Source organism: Bos indicus x Bos taurus, chromosome 14, assembly GCF_003369695.1.
Source record: "Bos indicus x Bos taurus breed Angus x Brahman F1 hybrid chromosome 14, Bos_hybrid_MaternalHap_v2.0, whole genome shotgun sequence".
Classification (NCBI taxonomy): Eukaryota; Metazoa; Chordata; class Mammalia; order Artiodactyla; family Bovidae; genus Bos; species Bos indicus x Bos taurus.
The window spans coordinates 3,021,026-3,041,899 of NC_040089.1; the positions used below are offsets into that span (position 1 = coordinate 3,021,026).

The window sequence follows — 20,874 nt, forward strand, 5'->3', positions numbered from 1 at the left end:
CTTTTCGGGTGTGGACTCGACCCTAGTGGGACCTGTTAGCCGCCCCCACTGTTCTAGAGGAGAGGGAACAGAGGCACAAAAGTGCAGGCAGGGCACACGGTGGGAGGCGCCGGCCCCGGATTCGGGTCTGGGCAGCTCCCTGCAGGCCTAGGGCCTTGACCCCGAGGGCCCTGACAGGTGGCGAGGGCCCCGGGGTTGACGAGCACCCGGGAAGGCGGCCGCCTGGCTTCGCTGTAATTACGCGGATGTGCAGGAGGCTGTAAGGGCGTTCCGTGTAGTAGGGCAGACTTCATTACACAGTAAAAGGGGGAAATGGACTTAGCTTAGGTGGGTCTGCCTTTTCCAGTATTTTGATTAAAGAGCAGTTGGTTGGTTTGGGGGGTGGGGAGTGGAGGCATGCTGTTTGGATTAGTGGATGCCGACTTGTGTTTTGCTTTCTTTGAAACTGTGGATTTCTGACTCTGGGCCGCGGTGCCCTGGTTTGCCCCAGAGGGAATCTCTGTTAACCACCCTTTACTGACATCTCAGGCTGTTTCTTTTTTCCTCGCACTGCCCCTGCTGCTCACCAGTCATTTTCATGTGCTTTGGTGGAGGGTGATGACCAGGATGGGGTGATGGGGGAGAGGCCTTGTGAAAGCCCAGCTCCTGGATCTCGGCGCCTGTTTCCCCCACTTTTTACATCAGAACAAAGAGGACTATGCCTGGTGAGCCCCAGGGGCCCAGGTGCTGCTGCTCCCCTTGGCCTGCAAGACGGGCGCCACCCTTGGTATGTGTCATCTTAACGGGCCACTGTGCTGAGACCCGGTTCCACCGTGGGGCATGTTAGTGCAGAAGGTTGGGGGAGAGGGTGTGGGTTGATCTGAGGAACAGAAGGGCAGGCTGTGGCCCTTCTGAGAGTCCGAAGGGGCCTTCCCCTCTCCTCTGTGGTCTTGTGACCCATGGGGATCCCGAGCCTGGTGAGGAGCGCACTCCGGCCAGTGACCCTCCCATCTAGGTGCCCGTTGGGGATGCTGTTTGCTCCCTGAAAGTGGTGAAGAGAACCTGTTTGCTCCCTGAAAGTGGTGAAGAGAACCTGTTTGCTCCGATCTTGTCCTGGTGAAATGTTGTGTATTTTGAAGTGGATGGTGTTTGTCTTTGACTTGCTGCTGCTGCTAAGTCGCTTCAGTCATGTCCGACTCTGTGCAACCCCATAGACAGCAGCCCACCAGGCTCCCCTGTCCCTGGGATTCTCCAGGCAAGAATACTGGAGTGGGTTGCCATTTCCTTCTCCAATGCATGAAGGTGAAAAGTGAAAGTGAAGTCGCTCAGTCCTGTCCGACTCTGAGCGACCTCATGGACTGCAGCCTATCGGGCTCCTCCGTCCATGGGATTTTCCAGACAAGAGTGCTGGAGTGGGGTGCCATCGCCTTCTCCGGTCTTTGACTTGAGCACTTGATAAATAGTTGTTTAAACTGAAATAACTGGATACACTTGGAAGTAACGTGATGATTTGCCAAACCTCAAAAAAAAAAAAAAGACAGGAAGTGTGCACACTGCATGCATTTCTATTACCAGATCCTGAGAGTTCACTGCCCACACAGACTGGTGCCCACCTTCCCTCTGGCCCAGGCTGTTGGCACTGGGAGAAAGCTAGCAGGGTTCATCCAACGACGTTTGTAAGTCGGTTAACCATTGAGGCCTCTCGTGTATCATTCCAGTTCCTCTGGAACAAGCGTGGACGGCGTACTTTTTTGTTTACTGGTGGTTGGTTCTGTGTTTACTCGGGTGACACTTTCTGTGTCCATTTCCCGTCTTGGTGGGTGATTTCCCAGAGAAGGGCTGTGGAGTGCTCAGCGCTCACATCAGCAAGACGCAGCACCGGTGGGGAAGCCGTCTCTGGGCGACGGTGCTGGTGGTGGGAGAGTGCAGCCGCCCCCGCTGGTCAGACCATGCAGCTTCCAGTGTTGCCCTTCTCCGCCTCTGCTGGGAGCCAGATCACACGTGGCCTGTCTGCAGTGCCTCCGTCTACACGGAGTCTCCGCTGTGTCACTGCCATGTGCTGCCCTTGGCTTTATTCCTGGAGAAATGCAGGGTGGAGCCACCCGGGGGACAAGCCACACCCATAGAATGATCTGCTCAGGCCGTTCTGAAACCTTTTTGTTTCAGGACCTCTTTATATTCTCAACCTACCGGAGAGCCAAAAGACCCTTTGTTTACATGGGTTAGAGCCACCATTACTGTATAAGATATTAAAATTGAGGGCCTTAATTGATGGGCTGTAATGACCAACATTTAATGTATTGTGCTGAGAAGAAATCCGATATGTATTAATATATTTTTATGAAAGCATTGTTTAAAACTAAAAAAAAGAATGAGGAGTAGTATTGTTTCAGGCTTTTGTAAATCTCCTTTAGATTTAGCTTGATAAAAGCAGCAGTTAGTTTGTGGTTTGTGTCTGCTGGGATGTGTTGTTTGGTTGAAGTATATGAAGAAAATCTGGCCTCACACTGATGTGTGGCTGGAAGGCAGGAGTGTTAGTGGTCTTCACAGGTGGTTTGCCACCACGCCAGAATGCAACAAGTCGTAGTTTCTTAAAAGCTAGTTGTCCTGCAGGGTCCAAAACTGGGCCAGGTGAAGCTGTCTGTAGCCGGTGGCCATGTGGCATACGCCTTGTCACTGGAGGACATCGGGTCTCAAACACGCGGCCCCCAGACACAGGGAGGGGCCGTGCTCAGGGACATCACACCTCTGCTGCGCTCGCCACAGAGCCCTAAGTGTTTGGGGGCTTTACGCTCACGGTGGCCAGCACATGTTTTCCACAATTCTAGTTTTCACTTTGAAGTTTGAATTTTATTATTGTAGCAAATACTGGCAACTGTTTTCCTGGAGGGACAGGTCCAGTTTTGAGAAAGCATCTGCCCAGCTCCCAGCTCCAGTCTCTGAGGAGAAAGGGGCCAGCCCACAGCTCGCCCTGGTGTGGTCACTCTTCCTCGAGATCCTGTTGTTCTTAGGGAGCAAGCGTTTCCTGTTTCTCTCTCAGAGTGAAAAGGCCTGAGTCAGCACTTGGTGAGGCACCTACTGCTCCTTTCAGCACATCGCCAGGTTAACCGCCTCCCCGCACCTCTCACCGGGAGCGTCTCTGCTGGGGGACCGGTGACAGTCCAGGTGGGGCGCTGCAGCTGTCCCTGCCAGCAGAGAGGGCGTATGACAGCTCAGAATTTGAGGGACAGAGCTTTAACCCCAGGAAGCCCCTCAGAAGGTCTTAGGGACCCCCCAGGAGTGCCCAGGAGCACTCGGGGAGAACTGCTGAGTCAGGAGAAGCCCGCGTTGCGTGGTCTCAGCCTCCCGAACCGTCTTATCCCTGAGCGTGTAGAGAGATGTTCCACTTTGATGAAGTGGTTTCACGACTTACAAGCATGGTTTCATAAAACTGCCCAAGAAGTCAGTCTGATTTGGAGTCCGAGTTCTTGTCTGTGTGGCCAGCTGGGACTGCAGCAGGGGTCTGGGGCTGGGACAGAGCCGGATGGCCTGTTCCGTGGAGATGGTGTGGGTGGGAGGCCGCAGGAGTGACCGTCTCCGGCGTGGAAGGACACGGGTCATCCGTTGGTTCTTGGTGAAGGAGCGTGACTCTCCCTCAGGTCTCAGAGCTCTTTGTGAAAATAGGCAGCTCCTGTGAGCGGTGTCCTTAGTTCTCTGAATTCTGCTTGTGCTTTCTGAGCAGGTGTTCATGAAAGTTGTCTGTTATGAAAGCCCCTGTGTTTGCCAGCAGGTGCTGATGGTTTTTCCGACGCCCTGAGTACACGTTGCGTTTGGGTGTCCATCTGAGAGAGATCGTCAGTCTGGAAGTGCTTCTGTTCCCAGCTGGCGTGCAGACTGAGTTTAAAGCGTTTCTGTGGGCCTGGACAAAGAGCCTCCCCCTTCCTGCCACCAGTCTGCTTGCTCTTCATCACCTCTGTGTTTAAAAGTAAAGGATATTCGTAGGTGCAGACAAATGCGGTTCGACTCCACTTAAACGAGAATAGTCAAGTTCATAGAGTCAGAAAGTACACTGGTAGATGCTGGCTGGGGGAGGTGGGACGTGAGTGTTTGATGGGGACAGAGTTTCGGTTTGGGAAGATGGAAAACTCCAGAGACGCGTGAGGGTGAGAGTTGTACCACCATGTGGACGTCCTGGGCACCACGGCCAGCTGCTGTGCGCTTAGATATGGTTAGAATAGTACGTTTCAAATTATGCGACTTTTACCACAATTAAAAAAAATTTTAAAAATATGCTTCGCAAAAAAGGAAAAAATGCTTTTCCATTAAAAAAACCATGGTGTGTTTCCCCTCCCTCCTCAGGAAGCCGCCCGAGGTGCCCGGCCGGTGTCCTGGCGTGCGGCCCATTGCCTCGCTGCGTCTCACAGTGGTGGTTGCAGGCTTCTGCTCGTGGCTTCTGACCTGCCCCAGGAGAAAATGGGCGTGAACGCTGCGACCTACATAGAGGACGCGTTGTAATTGATTGCTGACCAGTGGGCAGCCGCTCCGAGTGCGTGAAAATTGCTGGTGAAGAGTTAATGCTGACGCACTGCCGCCTTGTCACAAGCCTGGCCCAGGGACAAGGGCAGGAACCTCGCTCTCGGTGGCCGAGGTCAGCACTGCCCCCTCCCCCAGCCACCCTCTGGGCTCCGGGTGGGGGCAGCTGCTCTGGCCTGTCCCGGATGCCCAAGAGAGAGTGGACCAGAGCAGAGGGTTCCTGCTCTTAGGGAGCTTGCGATCTTGGAGGCAGATGGGTGAGCAGTCAGCGGGTAAAGGGTACGGGCTCATGGTCAGGAAAGAGCTCCAGACAGCAAGTCCCCGCGGGAGCCAGGAATGGCAGGTGCCCTGCTGGCGCAGTCCTGTGGGCCTGTGGCCGGGGCCCTGCTGTGGTCACACTGCTCTCTTGGACAGAACCAAAGGTTGCCGGCTATTTATGGAACTCGGTCTAACCCCTGGAGCGGCATCAGGACTGGGATGTCGCCCGGACCACCTGGCTGCTGGCTGCCCGCTGCTGGCGCAACCTCCCACCCCTCCTCCCGGCCCGGCACCTCCCCTCCACCACTGCCACCCCTGGAGCCGCCCCGCCTGCCCCCTGGAGCCGCCCCGCCTGCCCCCTGGCGCCGCCCCGCCTGCCCCTGGTCTCTGTGGTCTCAGTGTTGGTCCCGGCCCCCTTGCCTGTGGATGGAAATTCCTTCTTTTCAGGATCTGCTCAAAGCAGGTTTCCTATGAAACCCTGCCGAAACCATGAAACCTGGTTGGAATGTCCCGGTCTCCCGCACAGCCCACTGGCAGCCGGCTTGTTTCCTAGTGTTTGTCTCCTTCCCGTCATGTCCGCCGTGACTTTGTAGGCCCGTCTCCCCCACGATGTGACTGGCCAGCCTGTCAGGGAGCCCGTGATCCTGCTGAGCTGGTCGATGGGGTCTGGAGGGGTCGGTCCCAGGAGGTGGTGCAGGTGGGGCGTGGAGGGAGGCCCAGTGCAGCGCGAGGCGCCAGGTGGACAGGAGGGGCAGAGCGCTGGATGCGGGCAGACAGGCCTGGTGCTGAATGTGGCTTCACGATCTGCATCTTGGCCACGCTGGTCCTGCGTGGGGGACCCTCCTTGAGGCCGTAAAGGCACCTGTTGAGGCGTCCAGGCCTTCAGGATGCTCTGCTCTCTGATTCTGCGGGTGACCCTGGGGTCACTCTGGAGCAGTAAACCTCGCTCCTGCTCCCGTCCTGCCCCTTTAGTGTTTAGGACGCCTGGCGTTTTAGGGCTGGTAGATGGCGGGCTGAGAGTGCAGGACCTGCTGGTTTTCCTGGCACCCGTGCCTGCCTGGGTAGCTGCGAGCCACTCCGCTTGGTGAGGTTTCTGAGTGACCCTGTGTACCACCGGCCGTGACCTGCCCTCCGCCCGCGCCGCACCGCGCCCAGCCTGCGGGCAGCCAGCCAGGCCCAAGCCACTCCCGGGAGAGGGATGGAGGCCGTGTGTTGGGGTTTCCGCTGACGACCGTGGGGACGACAATGAGAGGGGCTGCGGCTGTGTGCCCAGGGGTGAACGGGGCGGGCCCCGGAGGGGGCTGCAGGGAGGCAGGAGGCGGAGTCAGTATCATGAAAGAAACGGCTGAAAACCTGTGTTCTGACTGGCTATCTCTGTCCTATATGACACGGATATTCAAAAAGACAACAGGCTCGTTTTCTCAAGATGCAGCTTTCAGAGCCCCAGGTTAGCACTGTGCTTTCGCCTGTGGTTGTTGAAGATCTGAAGAACCTGCCAGAGCTGACGACCCTGCGGTGAGCGTGTCTCCACCAAAGACCCCAGAGCGGGGTGCTGCTCCTCTCCACGGGGCTCGGAGCTCGGTGCCGAGAAAATGCGCGCGCGTGTGTGTTATAAAGTATATATGACATAACGTTTACCATTTTAAAGTGTATCGTTCGGGGCATTAACTGCAGTCAGAGTGTCTGCAAACCGTTGCCTCTCGCCTGGGTCCAGGATGTTCGCATCACCCCTAGCAGAAGCGCTGTGCCCACAGCCCATTCCGTGGTCCTCCAGCTGCTGGCAGCTGCTCCTCGGCCTTCTGTCTCAGGGTGTGTGCCTGAGTGGCCGTTCCATAGGAGTGGAACCAGCCGAGAGCTGGACTTCAGCATCTGGCTTCCTTCTAGGGTTCATCCAGGTTGTAGCAGGTGTCAGGCTTCATTCCTCCTTATGGCTGAACAGTATTTCACTAGGAATGGACCACCTTTTGTTCTATCCACTCATTTGTTGATGGAGATTTGGTGTTATTTCCAAACGTTACATTTTTTAATCATGTGATTCTTAGTTTGCCGTGCCTCTAAGCCTTGCCGTCCGTAAGTGTGCGTGGCTCCCCTCGGGGGCTCGCCCTGCGCGGGGCCGGGAGACTGCTACCACCGGTCCCTGTTCTGAGCCTTGCCGTCCGTAAGCGTGCGTGGCTCCCCTCGGGGGCTCGCCTTGCCCGGGGCCGGGAGACTGCTGCCACCGGTCCCTGTTCTGAGCCTTGCCGTCCGTAAGCGTGCGTGGCTCCCCTCGGGGGCTCGCCCTGCGCGGGGCCGGGAGAGTGCTGCCACTGGTCCCTGTTTGCTCCGCGGCGGGGGTGGGCAGCTGCAGGTGCCTCCTGGTGGGCCCCCGAGCCCCTCCTCGGGGACTGGGAGCTGCCTGGTCCTTCAGGCTAATTAAAACGCGGCTCATGTTCTTCAGCGTTGTTCCTCTGTGTATTGCCAGGGGCAGTTGTAACCTTATTTTCAGTAAACCTTTCTGGGCTGTAAGGTGTGTGTTTGCTTTTGTTTTGTTGCTCGCACCGCTCGGCATGTAGGATCTTAGTTCCCTTACGAGGGGTCAGACCCACGGCCCCTGCAGCAGAACCGCGGGGCCTTAAACACTGGGCCGCCAGGCAGGTTGCAGCTGTAAGGTTTAAGTCAAACTCCGTGAGCATGACTAAGCTATAAGCACGAAAAAGCAACATATTCTGCCTAATTTGTTTATCATATTGGTCATAGTTAGTATATTTCAAGACCTGAAGGCCGGGGGTGTTAAACAGTGGGGAGAACAGTGACTTTTGACACTTGGCCGAGGACCTCCGCGGGCCTGGAGGTCTCCCTGGCCCGAGGGCTCCTAGCATGCCCACTCCCGCTCTGCTTCTGGGCCAGCCGGAGGCCTCTGAGCAGGCTTGCGGCTTCCACCCCCTCCAGAAAGGTTCCCGTCGTTTAGCTTCACCGGCTGCATTGGTCACTCATCTGCCTGCTCACGCCTGCGGGCAGCTAACCCTGAGCCTGGACCGTGTGTGAGGTTGCTGTCGGCTGGTCCCAGGGTTCCCGCTGGCCTGGTGGCTCCAGCACCACCATGTCACCCCAGGAAGGTCAGGGCAGGCTGTGCCCCTGAGGTGGACGGGACCCCGGGTGCAGACCATCAGACCCCCCTGCACGGCTCCACGTGGAGACAGTTTGGCAAAACTGCCCTGAGCGAAGGTCTGCCCTGCGCTAGGACGCGCGGGTCCATTTGTGTGAAATGCCCTCGTAGGTGGAAGGCTGAGGTAGAGCCCATCAGTGGCCCCCAGGGGACAAGGGTAGGCGGGGCGGGAGGAGGCTGCTTGATGGGTGTGTGGCTTCTTCTTGGGGTGATGGAAGTGTTCTGGGAATGCGTGGTGATGGTTGCAGAACATTGTGGATGTGCTAAAAGCGGTAAATTGTACATTTTAAATGGTTAGGATGGTAAACTTTATGTTGCATGAATTTTGGTGTGGTTAAAAAACAAACCCCACCTTGATCATTTCGTGCACATTTATGACCCCAGATTTCCATATGTGGCCTTGAGCGCGAAAGCACCAGCACACTTGGCCTTGAAGGGTGCCTTTTTGATTCCTGACCAGCCAAAATGACATTTGGGGTTCCACCGTAAGTTCAGAGGGGTTCACCAGGATGCAGGAGACCCCGACCTTGCCTTGGCCAAGCTGCGGCCTGGCGTGGATGGGAGAATGCTGTGGTTGTGTCATTTCAGGACGGGAGCCAGCACTCGGCACCTCGCACCGTCCACGGTCCAAGCCATGGGCCAGTGTCATTCAGCTTTTTTCAGTCTTCTGAAAAACGCAGAAACATATTTCTAATATGCTTTAAATTGTGAGCCTCTTTCTCTTATAGAAGAATTGATTAAAGAGACCCAACAGTCCTGTTTGATTTTCAACAAATTTACTCCTAGTTAATTATCCTGACTCAGAAAGACCGCGCCTCTCCAGGATGCCAGCATTTAGAAGTGAGGTCTCAGGTGTCTGGTTATGCAGATTGGGGGGGGGTTCCGATTTCTGTCATTTGGTGAGTTTGCTTTTACGTGTCCCCTCAGGGAGTTGTGTTGGCCCCAAGTGTGGGGATTACAGACGAATTAGTGCTCGGTTGAATTGGATTCAGCCGTGAGTATCAGCCACAGGAGCCTTGCTAAAGTGTGCAAGGAAATTTTATTTCTAAAGCTAAAGCTTATTTAGTCTTTTCAGATGCTCTTCTTGGTATAAGGACATTCTGGGATCTGTTTGGTAATAGCATTGTGATGCTTGCTATTCAACATGTGCTTTGTTTTATCAACATTCAAGTAACATTTCTTTTCGAAGTGTTGCGATTATAAGTTAAAATAAACATCGGAGTATTCTTATAATAAAATCTGAGTTGAAACGCTTGGTTTCTAAATCTGTCACTAAGAAAGGAAGTATTCTTTCGCTGCATTACCATGGCAGTGTTGTAGACATGACCCTGTAGTTTACCCAGCCTGAGAATATTTTGATATATAACAAGAAACCATGTTTTATACCAAAAAAAAGATATAAAGAGAGGCTGAAGTTTTTCCTTCGTAATGTTTATTTTTAACCTCTGTTTTACTCTATTAAAAAGACTCGTGTTCATAGTAGAAAGCGCAGTGACAGTAGAAGGGTGTATTATTAGTTGGGGCACTTGAAGCCCTAAAGAGACCCCAGCATCACGGCTCCTGCAGGAATCCAAGCCTGTGTGTGAATTTCCAGGGGCATGTGGGCTTCCCGCTCTGTCCCGGGGGCCAGGCTCAGTGTGTCTCTACTCGGGGCAGACGAGGGGCCTGGAGGGGAGGTCCATGGAGTTCCCAGGGGTCCACCCACAGCTGACCTCCTGCCTACACACACCTAACCCTCTGCTGTCTGCACAGATCGTGTGTCTGGGCAGCATATGCCCACATGCCAGAGAGGAGCAGGCAGCCAGGCTGTGGCAGACAGCCAGCAGACTCTGCCATGGTGAGGGAGCGAGAAGGAAATGAGACTCTACGTGAGCTGGTACATCAGGCCACTCCGGTCCTTCAGCCTGCTCTCCGCCACGTGTTGCCCTGAGTGCTGGGTGTGCCTCGTGCAGGGAGGACTCACGTGGAGCATGCCAGGCTGCGGATGCTGTAGAGGCCGCTTGAGCGGGAGCGGGTGGCGGAGCAGACAGTCCGCTGTTTCTAGTCAGGCGGTCAAGTGTCCTCTCTTAAGAAGGAGAGAGCTAAACAAAGACCTGCAAGAGTGAGCAAGCCACAGGGATCACTGAGGAGAGAGGGTTTCCAACAGACGTGACGGGTGCAAAGGCCCGGGGGCAGGAGCCTGTGGGGCAAAGAGGGGAGAGGCCAGGGCAGCGACAGGCCAGCCCCTCTGGTTGAAGTGGGGGCCGTTGGGGCTTTGAGCAGCCGCACTGTTGGCCCTCCAGTCTGCAGCTGCTGCTTGGACACGGAGGGGGCCTGTTAGGACTTGTAGGGCCATCCACCGGGAGATGACGCATGACGGCTGGGACCAGCGTGCCAGCAGCAGGGATGGTGAAGCTGAAGGCGTCTGCACGGTGCAGGTATGAGAGTGGAGGCTTCAGTCGTGGGCCAGGTGTGAGGGGCAGAGACGGGGCACCAGCACTCTGGCCTGGCCTCGCGACTGAGGTGAGGACGTGGGCTGGGGGTGGGTGTTTGTTAGTCATGCAGGGTTCTGGTGACCCTGCCAAGCGGGTTCAGAGGGCTTGGGGGAGGGCCAGCAGAAGTTCCTGGGGAGGGTGGGGTGGGCAGGTGCCGTCAGAGTCCAGGGGCCCGTCCGAGCAGAGGTGTTGCGAGGGCAGCAGGGGGCTCGGGCCGCATGGACCAGGGAGGGGCCTGGCGGAGGTCAGAGTGCTGGCGGCCGCATGGCCAGCCGTGGTCGCAGGGTGCGCTGTGGACGGACAGGGGGCCTGCGGGGCCTCAGGGGCCAGAGCAGCAGCGGGGAGGCAGGGAGGGGAGTGGGTGGAGAGCGCAGGGCTGTCGGGGGGTGGGGGCGGCCTGACTGGAGAGGGAGGTGAGGAACTGGGGGAGATGAGCCCGTGGGGCCAGCTAGTGGGCCGCGGGAGCGGGCAGTGGGCGCCAGAGACTGTTTCTGCCCCTGCCGTCTGTTGGGGCTCACTGAGAACGTCCTGAGCATCCTTCTTTAGAGGATGTTTCTCTGAGGCACGTCTGTAGGCTCAGGGCCATCCTCCGTTGATCTTCCTCTTCTCTGGCCGTCTGCTTGCCTCATCGCTGGTCTGTGTCTCTCCAGTGTCTTGCCTTTTATCTGTCTTGTTTAAGATGGGAGTGGGCACAGTGTGAGCTGGTGGGGGCGGGGGCGGGGGGTCATGGCTCCGAGAGGAGGAGGGCTGGGGGAGCACCCCGACTGTGGCCACTGGTCTGCGGGCTGGGGGTTGGGTGGTCCCGGTGAGCCTCCCCACTGCCCCGTCTTATCCTGATGGCAGGCAAGGGGCACAGCCTGGGCTGGGGGTGCTGTTGGAGCCCCCTCCTGATGGCAGTTATTCCCTCTGAGGAACCAGGAGCTGGGGGCAGGTTGGAGGGCAGGGCGGAGGTGCCCGGATGTAGGCAGGCGTGGGCCGTGGGTGTGCACAGAGGGGTCCTGGGAGGCTGGCGGCCACAAGGGGACCCTGGGACCAACTGACACATGGTTTCTGTCCCCCCGCCCCAGGCCCGGTCAGGCCGGCGTTGCTTCAGCATCAGTCCTGGGCGGCAGGGACCCGCTTTCTGGGAGCTCACTGTGCCCTGGAGACGTCCTTCCTGGGTGCAGCCTCCCGGCCTTGCTTGCCTGGCAGAGGGGGCCCTCCTAGCGCCAGCTGTCTGTGCCGCCCACTTCTGTCCCGTGTCCCGATCAGGAAGGTGGCCGTCAGAGGACCCCCTCGGCTCCACGTGTGCTTGAAGACCTGCACAACCCCACGGATCTGAGGCGCGGGAGGTGCTGCTTGGAAGTCAGTGCTTGCCCCAGCGTCTGGTGCCGCAGATTCACCGGGTGGGGTCTAGACTGGGCACGGTGCGGGGGTCTCTGCTCTGCAAGGCCTCGGCTGTGGGGGGCAGTGCGGCGGCTCCTCACCAGGCTCCGGGGGGCCCGGTCCCCAGGGCCAGGACTGTCTGGGGACCTCCCCTCTCACATCTGGCTCCTGGGCCGGAGGGCTGACCTCCGCCTGGCTGCCCATGAGGGGCCTCTCCCCTGGACAGTGCATCAGGAGGAAGTGTCTGGATAGCCAACCTTTCCAGAGGGGGCGGGAGATGCCTGGACACCCGACCTTTCCAGAGGGGGCGGGAGCTGCCCGGCCGTGGTGACCCGGCTTGTCGTCCCGGTATCGTTTCCGCTTCACTCCTCACAGCCAGCCCGGACACACAGGCTGGGAACATGGACCCCACCTGTACGTGCGGAGGGACTTGGCTGTTTTAAAACAGCTAGTGTGTTGTCCTTCCGAAAACTGCAGGCTTAAGCGGCGGCCTCGTGGTTGGCTGTGTTATCGGCGATGGCCGTCGCATGCCGGGAATTCCTCAGTGATGGGGAGGCGCGCGGGGGGGGGGCCTGGTCCCTGTGCTGAATGGCAGCAGGAACGCCTCGCCCTCCCAGACGGCCCGGCCCCCGCAGTCCTGCCTTGCTGTGAGGTGCCTGCCCGCCAGGCCCTGGGAGCAGCCCCTGCCGGGCTCACCGGGGCTCCTCGCAGAGGCTCAGGCTGCTGGCCTCTGCAGCGTCATCACGGGAGACGCCCCCTGAAAGCTGAACGAGGGGATGTTGCCCAGATCTTTTAGACACTGTGGTGTGTGCGTGGGGGACTGAACACAGCTCCTCCATCACGACAAGGCCGGGTGGCGGCTGTTGCTGAGGGCAGGACTAATTAATTGAAATACCTTTCAAGTCTGATCATACCTGCTCCTCTTTTGTACCTTACGGGTGGTGCCTGTTTGTGAGTTAACTTCCCCAATCAGCAGGCGCTCACCTGTCGGGATGTAGTGGGTCCCTGCAGGCTTGTTTCCAGCAACGCTGCCGCGTTTTTAGTTCTAACGGCGTCTGTAGATTCCGTCTTGACTCGGTGTTGGTGGCCGTGTCACCTCGTGGGGCAGTTCTGTGTGTGTTTGCGGTGACACTGTGTGTTTCGTTGTCTTTTGTTGCCGCACCTCCCAGCTCTGTTCACGTGGTGATTGCGGGCCTCGAGCTTTGGCTCTATCCTCAGAAGAGATGCTTTGCTGTGGGACTGTGTTCAGCAGGCTTTTTATTAAATGATTGTTACCGGGTCCAGGAAGTCCCACATGCTAAGTTGGAAGGCGCTTTTGTCTGTTTTGTTTGTTTTTATTTTCTAAATTGTGAGAAGATCTCGTTTTCAAACGAGTAAAAAGTTAAGCCGTAGAGAGAACGTCTGCGTATGTGCCACCCAGTTCATCAAAGTAGCTCTTAAACGGTGTGAAGCGCTGGGGCCGCCTCTGTGTGTGTCAAACATCTCAGTTGGGGGCTGCTGCCCAGACCTTCTGGGCCGTGTGACCTCAGCACCCCGAAGCCGCCGATTCCCCGGGGAGAGGCAGCCCCGTGGCCGCACAGCTGTGAGTCTCCGTGCTCCTGGCTGACTGGGGTCTTCATTGTCAGTGGGGGTGTGAAGCCTCAGAATCACGCAGTCTTTTCCCTCAAACCCCAGTGCGTCTCCCTTCTAGCTGCGGGGCCCTGATCGTTCACTTCAACCCATGCCATCTATAAAAGGGAGCCGGCGGTGGGGCGCTTCAATGAATTCTTAATTCCAGTTGAGAAAGGGAATCCAGTCCACTGTCGCACATCACGTGGCCGGTGTCCAGTAGGCAGCTCCTTCAGACAGGGTTCGCTCGTCAGTGGGAGTACGGACGTCGTGACAGGGTGCTGAGCTATGGCTCAGGTCCAGTAGCTGTCACCCGGCATCTGCACCCAGGTCCGACAGCGTGCATCAGCCTGTGGGACGACAGGCAGCTCGGCCTGCGAAAAGCTCAAGTGCCGCGAAGGACGGACCTGGACTTGGACACACAGCGCGGGAGAAACATCCCGAGGGGAGAGGCGACCTGGGTGTGCCGGCGGAGCAGACGTGCAGTGGTGGGAGGTGTGCAGCCAGGGGGCTTGTGAGCCCTGGAGGTCTGTCTGCAGGGCTTCCGGTTCCAGGGGAAGAAGCAAGGAGCGGCTCACGAGAGGGTGAGGAGCAGAGCAGAGAGTCCACATGCTCTCCGCAGAGAGTGAGGAAGGGCTGGGCCGCGTGGTGGGTAAAGCAACCTAAAAAAGCAGTAGGTTGAAGAGGAAGGAATGTGAAATCACCCCACGTAGAGGTTTCAGTGGTGTTTGGTGTCATGCTTGATTAGAGGGAACTGTGTGTAACGTCACACCTCTGGGGACCAAGCCAAAATTCTGACCTGCCGAGTTCTGCTGCCTTGGTTCCAAGATAGTTCTTTTTGGTGCAGTGACTTCAGAACATCTGGCCATCACCCCTGAAGTCGCCTTCCAGGTAGGGATGGCGGGTCAGATGTGGACAGCCTGGAGTTCATCCCTCCCCTGGTGTGGCCGCGTTGGGTGGCTGAGCCGCGTCGTGGGCACTTGGGGCTGTCCCTTCTTGTTCGTCTTCCTCCTCCTCCTCTGCTGGACCTCGCAGAACAGTTGACTTGGTGGTGCAGCCTGAGCATCCAGGGCCACCCGCCAGTTCCCCAGATGGGCCGGTGGCCTGGCACCTTGGTTCTGAGTGACGGGCGTGTGTCAGCAGGCAAGGGGGCGGTGCTGACTGGTGGGTGGCAGAAACAGGCGTTGACTCCTTTCAAGGCAGCAAGGCTGAGACCTCACTCAGAAGCCCTGTGGGACACAACTGAAGCTTTTCATTCTCGATGCCATTTTTTCCTTCCTGGTGCTTTTTCTCTTAACATTCATCAGGCCTCACCGGGAGTGCTGAGAGATCGGGTTTTCGTGGCTTTGCATTATCTGGAGGTGTGCGGATGCTCCAAAATTGAAGTTAAGGCTTGATGTCAGGAGGCAGTTCCCAGGGAAGAGGCCTGGCGCAGAAGCTGGTCAGCGGCCAGGCCGTCACTGGGGTGGGAGGAGGGGCGGGGCGGGGACCGGCCCCTCAGCACTGCTGCTCACCTGTGTGTGTGCAGAAAGCAGTGCCACCCGTGGGCTGCCAGCCGCCGGCCGTGCCGCCGCCCCAGCAGGCTGAGCGCTTCTCTTGGACCCAGCCCCTCCGCGCCCCACCCCGCCCCGTACAGGTCATGGTCCCCAGGGCAGGCCTGCGGCGTGGGGATCCCCCGGTGCCACACGCAGACCTCAGATGATTTAGCCTCTGCGGCTGGAGAAGGGGGATCCCGGCCTGAGTCAGCAGAGCGCTGAGCAGGGAGCAGGCCTGCCCCGGGAGCTGCGAGCCACGTTCGCAGATGGGTAGTACCAGCTTCTGAGAGGCTTTTTTCTCATGTGCGGTTCCAGTATGGGTTCCGTATCTGGGCTGGAAAACCCAGACTGTGGCCTTAATCTTGTGTTTCAGATAACATGTGCGCAGGCAGCTTTGGGGCCCGGACGCCCCGGTTCCCACCCTGCCCCGGACAGTGGGTGTCCTTTGGCAGCTCCCCAGGCACTGCTCCCACCTGGGGTCCTGCCAGCCTCCTGGCTGCAGAGTGAGGCAGTGGTGGCCTGTCTTCCAGATGACGGAGCCGGGCACTTGCTGCCTGCCGTGGGCAAGGGGCTCCACCTGCCCGTCTCCCTCTGTCCATCTGTAAAACACAGATGGAAATCTTAACGGCCTGCCGCAAATTCTGAATTAGGGAAGTTTAGAATCAATGTGGACATCTATCAGATGGGGGTAATGATTGCCTACATCTTGTAATCAGTATTTTTCCAATAATAGATATAATGCATTAATGTACAAAATACAGAGGCGTGAAGACCAATCATAGTATGGCCGCTAGGGAATTATCACTGTTAGTATTGTATGATCCTTCCATAAGTTTTGGTGTTCATACCCCTGGGGTGTGTGTATGCGTGTGTGTGTGCGTAAATAGAGGGCAAATGCAATTTATTACATCAGACACTGTTTTGGAACTTTCTCCCACTTGGGTGTTGTTCCAGGTAACAATCGTAGATGAGTGTGACAGGAAATTACCGTAGTGGTATTTTACGTCATTGTCAATTTTATGGTTTTGATTCTATGATAAATGCTCTTAGGTATAGACTTCCCTGGTGGCTCAGAGAGTAAAGCGTCTGCCTGCGATGCGGGAGACCGGGGTTTGATCCCTGGGTTGGGAAGATCCCCTGGAGAAGGAAATGGCAACCCGCTCCAGAACTCTTGTCTGGGAAATCCCACGGACAGAGGAGGCTGATGGGCTACAGTCGACAGGGTCACAAAGAGCCGGACACGACTGAGTGACTTCACTTTCACTTTCATGAGTATTTTAGAATAAGTACCTAGATGTTGAGTTACTAGATCAAAAGGCACATGATTTTAAAAGATTTCTGAGACAGTCCTTCAAAATCACCGAGTTTGGATGACAGTGGTTTTTCCCCCCAAGTGCTAATAAATGCCAGATGGGCAAAAAATTACAGTTTTGTTTGTTTTTGTGTTTCTTTGACTAAAGGCTGAATATATTTTTCTATGCTTTTTGGCTGCTAGAGTTTTCTGTACACACTGTCCATTCATAGATGCTGCCCATTTTCCAGTCAGTCTTTAATCCTTAGAAATTTAAATTCTGTATCCAGGTTTATGCCTTCCCTGGTGACTCAGTGGTAAAGAACCCACCTGCCAAGCAGGAGACTCAGGTTTGATCCTTGGGTCGGGAAGATCCCCAAGAGTCGGACATGACTCAGCCACTAAGGAACAATCCAGGTTTATATTTTTAGGTTTGTGAATTTATCATGTCTAAATTTTGTGAGTCTATCCAGTGATTCCCTCATAGCTCAGTCGGTAAAGAGTCTGCCTGCATTGCAGGAGACCCAGGATTGATTCCTGGGTTGGGAAGATCCCCTGGAGAAGGAAATGGCAACGTACTCCAGTATTCTCGCCTGGAGAATCCCATGGACAGAGGAGCCTGGCAGGCTACAGCCCGTGGGGTTGCAAGTCTGACATGACTTAGCGAATAAACTACCTACCTACCTATCTAGTGATTCAGTTCAGTTCAGTCGCTCAGTCATGTCCGACTCTTTGCGACCCCATGAATCGCAGCACGCCAGGCCTCCCTGTCCATCACCAACTCCCGGAGTTCACCCAGACCCACGTCCATCGAGTCAGTGATGCCATCCAGCCACCTCATCCTCTGTCGTCCCCTTCTCCTCCTGCCCCCAATCCCTCCCAGCATCAGAGTCTTTTCCAATGAGTCAACTCTTCGCATGAGGTGACCAAAGTACTGGAGTTTCAGCTTTAGCATCATTCCTTCCAAAGAAGTCCCAGGGCTGGTCTCCTTCAGAATGGACTGGTTGGATCTCCTTGCAGTCCAAGGGACTCTCAAGAGTCTTCTCCAATACCACAGTTCAAAAGCATCAATTCTTCGGCGCTCAGCTTTCTTCACAGTCCATACATGACCACTGGAAAAACCATAGCCTTGACTAGACGGACCTTTGTTGGCAAAGTAATGTCTCTGCTTTTGAATATGCTATCTAGGTTGGTCATAACTTTCCTTCCAAGGAGTAAGCATCTTTTAATTTCATGGCTGCAGTCACCATCTGCAGTGATTTTGGAGCCCAAAAAAATAAAGTCTGACACTGTTTCCACTGTTTCCACATCTATTTCCCGTGAAGTGATGGGACCAGATGCCATGATCTTTGTCTTCTGAATGTTGAGTTTTAAGCCAACTTTTTCACTCTCCTCTTTCACCTTCATCAAGAGGCTTTTTAGTTCCTCTTCACTTTCTGCCATAAGGGTGGTGTCATCTGCATATCTGAGGTTATTGATATTTCTCCTGGCAGTCTTGGTTCCAGCTTGTGCTTCTTCCAGTCCAGCGTTTCTCATGATGTACTCTGCATATAAGTTAAATAAGCAGGGTGACAATATACAGCCTTGACGTACTCCTTTTCCTATTTGGAACCAGTCTGTTCCATGTCCAGTTCTAACTGTTGCTTCCTGACCTGCATACAAATTTCTCAAGAGGCAGGTCAGGTGGTCTGGTATTGCCATCTCTTTCAGGATTTTCCACAGTTTATTGTGATCCACATAGTCAAAGGCTTTGGCATAGTCAATAAAGCAAAAATAGATGTTTTTCTGTGATTAGAGAAATCGAAAAAATTTCATGTAGTCAAGCTTGCCTCTTGTGATCTCTGTCTCTCATCCTATAATTATAAAAGGTTATTCAATTTTAATATATGTCTTCAGATGTTTTTGTTTCACTTACAGATGTCTGTTTACAGTTGGTACCCATTTGGAACCTATTTTTAAAAATGTGTAGAAGCTTGCCTACGTTTTTTAACATCCAGGAAGCTGTTCTTGTCCTCCTGTCCACCTTGTGGACGTGCCACCTCCGCCCGCCCTGACCTGTCCTGGTGGTCTGCTTACAGCCTCTCTGTGCGTCCCCACCTGCCCTCCTTCTGAGGGCGACCGCCCAAGAACAGGGCCGTCAGGGTGCTCGGGAGACGCCCGGTGCGGGGGGCGCTGCGCTCGGGAAGGGCCACGAGCACTGTGCATGGCCAGCTCACACATCTCGTGTGGTTCACACACACCTGCCGTCTCGGGGGCCCGAGGCAGCACGCGGTGACAGTAGCAAGACCCGTGTCCGAGACCCGGCTTTGCCTTTTGTCACCCTCTGTCGCCTCGTTTCCCGTCTGTGCACCGGGGTTCTGCTCGCCTCCCCCCGTGAGGCCCGGAGGGGACCCAGCGTCTGTGCCTGGGCCCCGCTGTGGCCATGGCTCCTGAGTCACTGTGGGGGCTTCGCGTGATGATATGCACGTTGCAGAGAAGTCACGTGCTCCTTTCGGTGCTGAGAGGTGTTCTGAACTAGGACGGAGTGGTCAGTATGGAAGGGCAGGAAGCTGAGTTTTCTGAGCTTTCCCAGCTGCTTTACAGGGATGGTTGATTAGGTTCTTGTATGCTGCAGGGGATGAGAAGGATTTAGGTTCTTCGGAGAGAAAGACTTTCCCAAAGCATGAGAGGTGCCACATGGACTCCTCTGTGGGGGGCTCAGCGGGACCACTTGGGGTCAGCACGCAGCCTGTGACCTGGAGACGCCTGGTGTCAGAGCGGGTGGCTGTGAGGAGGACGTGCCGCGGTGCTTGGTCATCCCTGGCCTATGGAAGTGAGACGGGCAGGCTGCTGGCCGGAGATGGAATGATAATCTTCACCCTCATGAAGGCCTCGTGTTTTTGCTCCAAAACACTTGACATCGAGTTATGCATCCATAAAGGCGTCTCTACTAAGAGTTAGTGCTGCTGCTGCTGCTGAGTCGCTTCAGTCGTGTCCGGCTCTGTGCGACCGCATAGACGGCAGCCCACCAGGCTCCCCCGTCCCTGGGATTCTCCAGGCAAGAACGCTGGAGTGGGTTGCCAATTTCCTTCTCCAATGTATGAAAGTGAAAAGTGAAAGTGAAGTCACTCAGTCGTGTCCGACTCTTCGAGACCCCATGGACTGCAGCCCACCAGGCTCCTCCGCTCATGGGATTTTCCAGGCAAGAGTACTGGAGTGGGGTGCCATTGTATATTCCCCTTTTCACCTGATCATTCGTTTGTTCATTTATTCATTGAACAGTTGCAGCAAGCCAGACGTAGTCTCTGCCCTGGTGATGCCAACATTGGTGGGAGAGGCAGTTACCAATCAGAGGATCACTGAGTGAATGTAAAATCAGAACTAGTCAGTGCTGCAGAGGAGTGTGTGGGAGAAAGGCACAGATAAGCCAGTGTTCACGTTTTTGTGGGTTTTTATGTAAAGAGCGTCTAAATGTTCTGACAAGTGCTTGAAAGAGCCGCTCGTCGACGCTACTGTTATAGCGGTCGTTTGGGGGGTGTTTCCATGGGAGGTAATTTACATTTTACAGGTGTTTCTTTAATCCTTCTTTGTATTTATTAGGGTATTTCTAACGTTGCTGAGTAGTGACAGATGGTGAATCAGAGGGGACAGTTTTAACTTAAGAGGGAAAGTTTATTAAAATACTTATTATGAGGGGAAAAACGTTTTCTTCTTACCGATCACAGAGGTGGTTTTGGGGACCATTCGTCAAAGAAGACTGTTTTAGATGCTGGTTGGAGTTTCAGGCTAAACCACACTAAAACCCACTGCCTCTTGCGTTCTCCGAGTCTGCCGCAGACACAGAGGTGGTGGTCGGCGCGGGTACGAGGCAGCTGGCTGCTCGTCCTGTGGGCACGCCGAGCGCCCGTCTAGCTTGTGGCCCGCGGGACCTGCCCTCACCTGGACGCAGCTGCCTGTTGTCGGCTCTCTGCTCAGGCTGCCTGCGGGGCCCTCTCTTTGGGCTTCACCAGGAACCAGGCTGAGACAGGTGGGGATTTCCCCCGGGGGAGGAGGAAGTGAAGGGCTTACAGGAACTGTGGCCGTGCGAGGCTGACACATTTCCAGAGAACTGCCCTGTGCCCACGCTGGCTGCCTTTCTTGGGGGCTGTCCCCACCCCGTCTCTGGTCTGGGGAGGCCGCCCAGGGGGTCGCCAGGCTCTGCCCAGCTGCCCTTCCTCCTCATCCAGGCAGATGCTGACCAGACCTGCCCGAGGGAGGGAGGAGGAAGTGAAGGTGGGGGCGGCCAGGGTTGGGCCGGGGTAGGATCTGTGGGCCTGGGGGTATCGGGTGGAGGCCTGACAGTCAGCCTCTCCACCACGTGGTGTCCGTGGAGCCTCCCCCATGCCCCAGGCTGCTGCTCACCATCTGCTCAGAACCCTGGTGGCACCAGACGCTCCTGGTTTCCATGCTGCTGGGGGTGATTCCTCCCTCCAGCGACCGGGGCCAGGTTCTCCCTGCCCCGAGTGTCCCCTTTCCTTCATGCCCCCAGGCCTAGGGGGCACGAGCTGCCTCTGAGTCTGGAGGCGTCTGGGCCACAGCCTGGATCCCTCCCTGCAGGGCGCCCGCTGGGTTTCTGTGCTCCCAGTGGGTGCGGGCGCCTGGGTCTGGGCCTGTGGTCCTGTAAACAGTGTGTGTTTGACTTGCCCTCCAGACGACAGTGTTCTGTCTGTGTTCTCAGAGCTTCGTCCC

The 20,874-nt window shown here is 56.0% G+C and overlaps 1 protein-coding gene across 2 annotated transcripts in view; it reads left to right on the top strand.

Moving 5' to 3' along the window:
• The window catches only part of AGO2 (argonaute RISC catalytic component 2), a 93,749-nt gene that overhangs the window by 15,908 nt on the left and 56,967 nt on the right, over positions 1-20,874 (top strand). The window contains exon 1 of one of the 2 annotated variants that reach the window (XM_027560763.1): positions 4,382-4,606. The exons of the other annotated variant lie outside the window; for it this stretch is intronic. The gene's annotated coding sequence lies outside the window, so the exon portion shown is untranslated. Of the gene's footprint in view, positions 1-4,381; positions 4,607-20,874 lie in introns of those variants that run through there. 2 annotated transcript variants of the gene reach the window in all.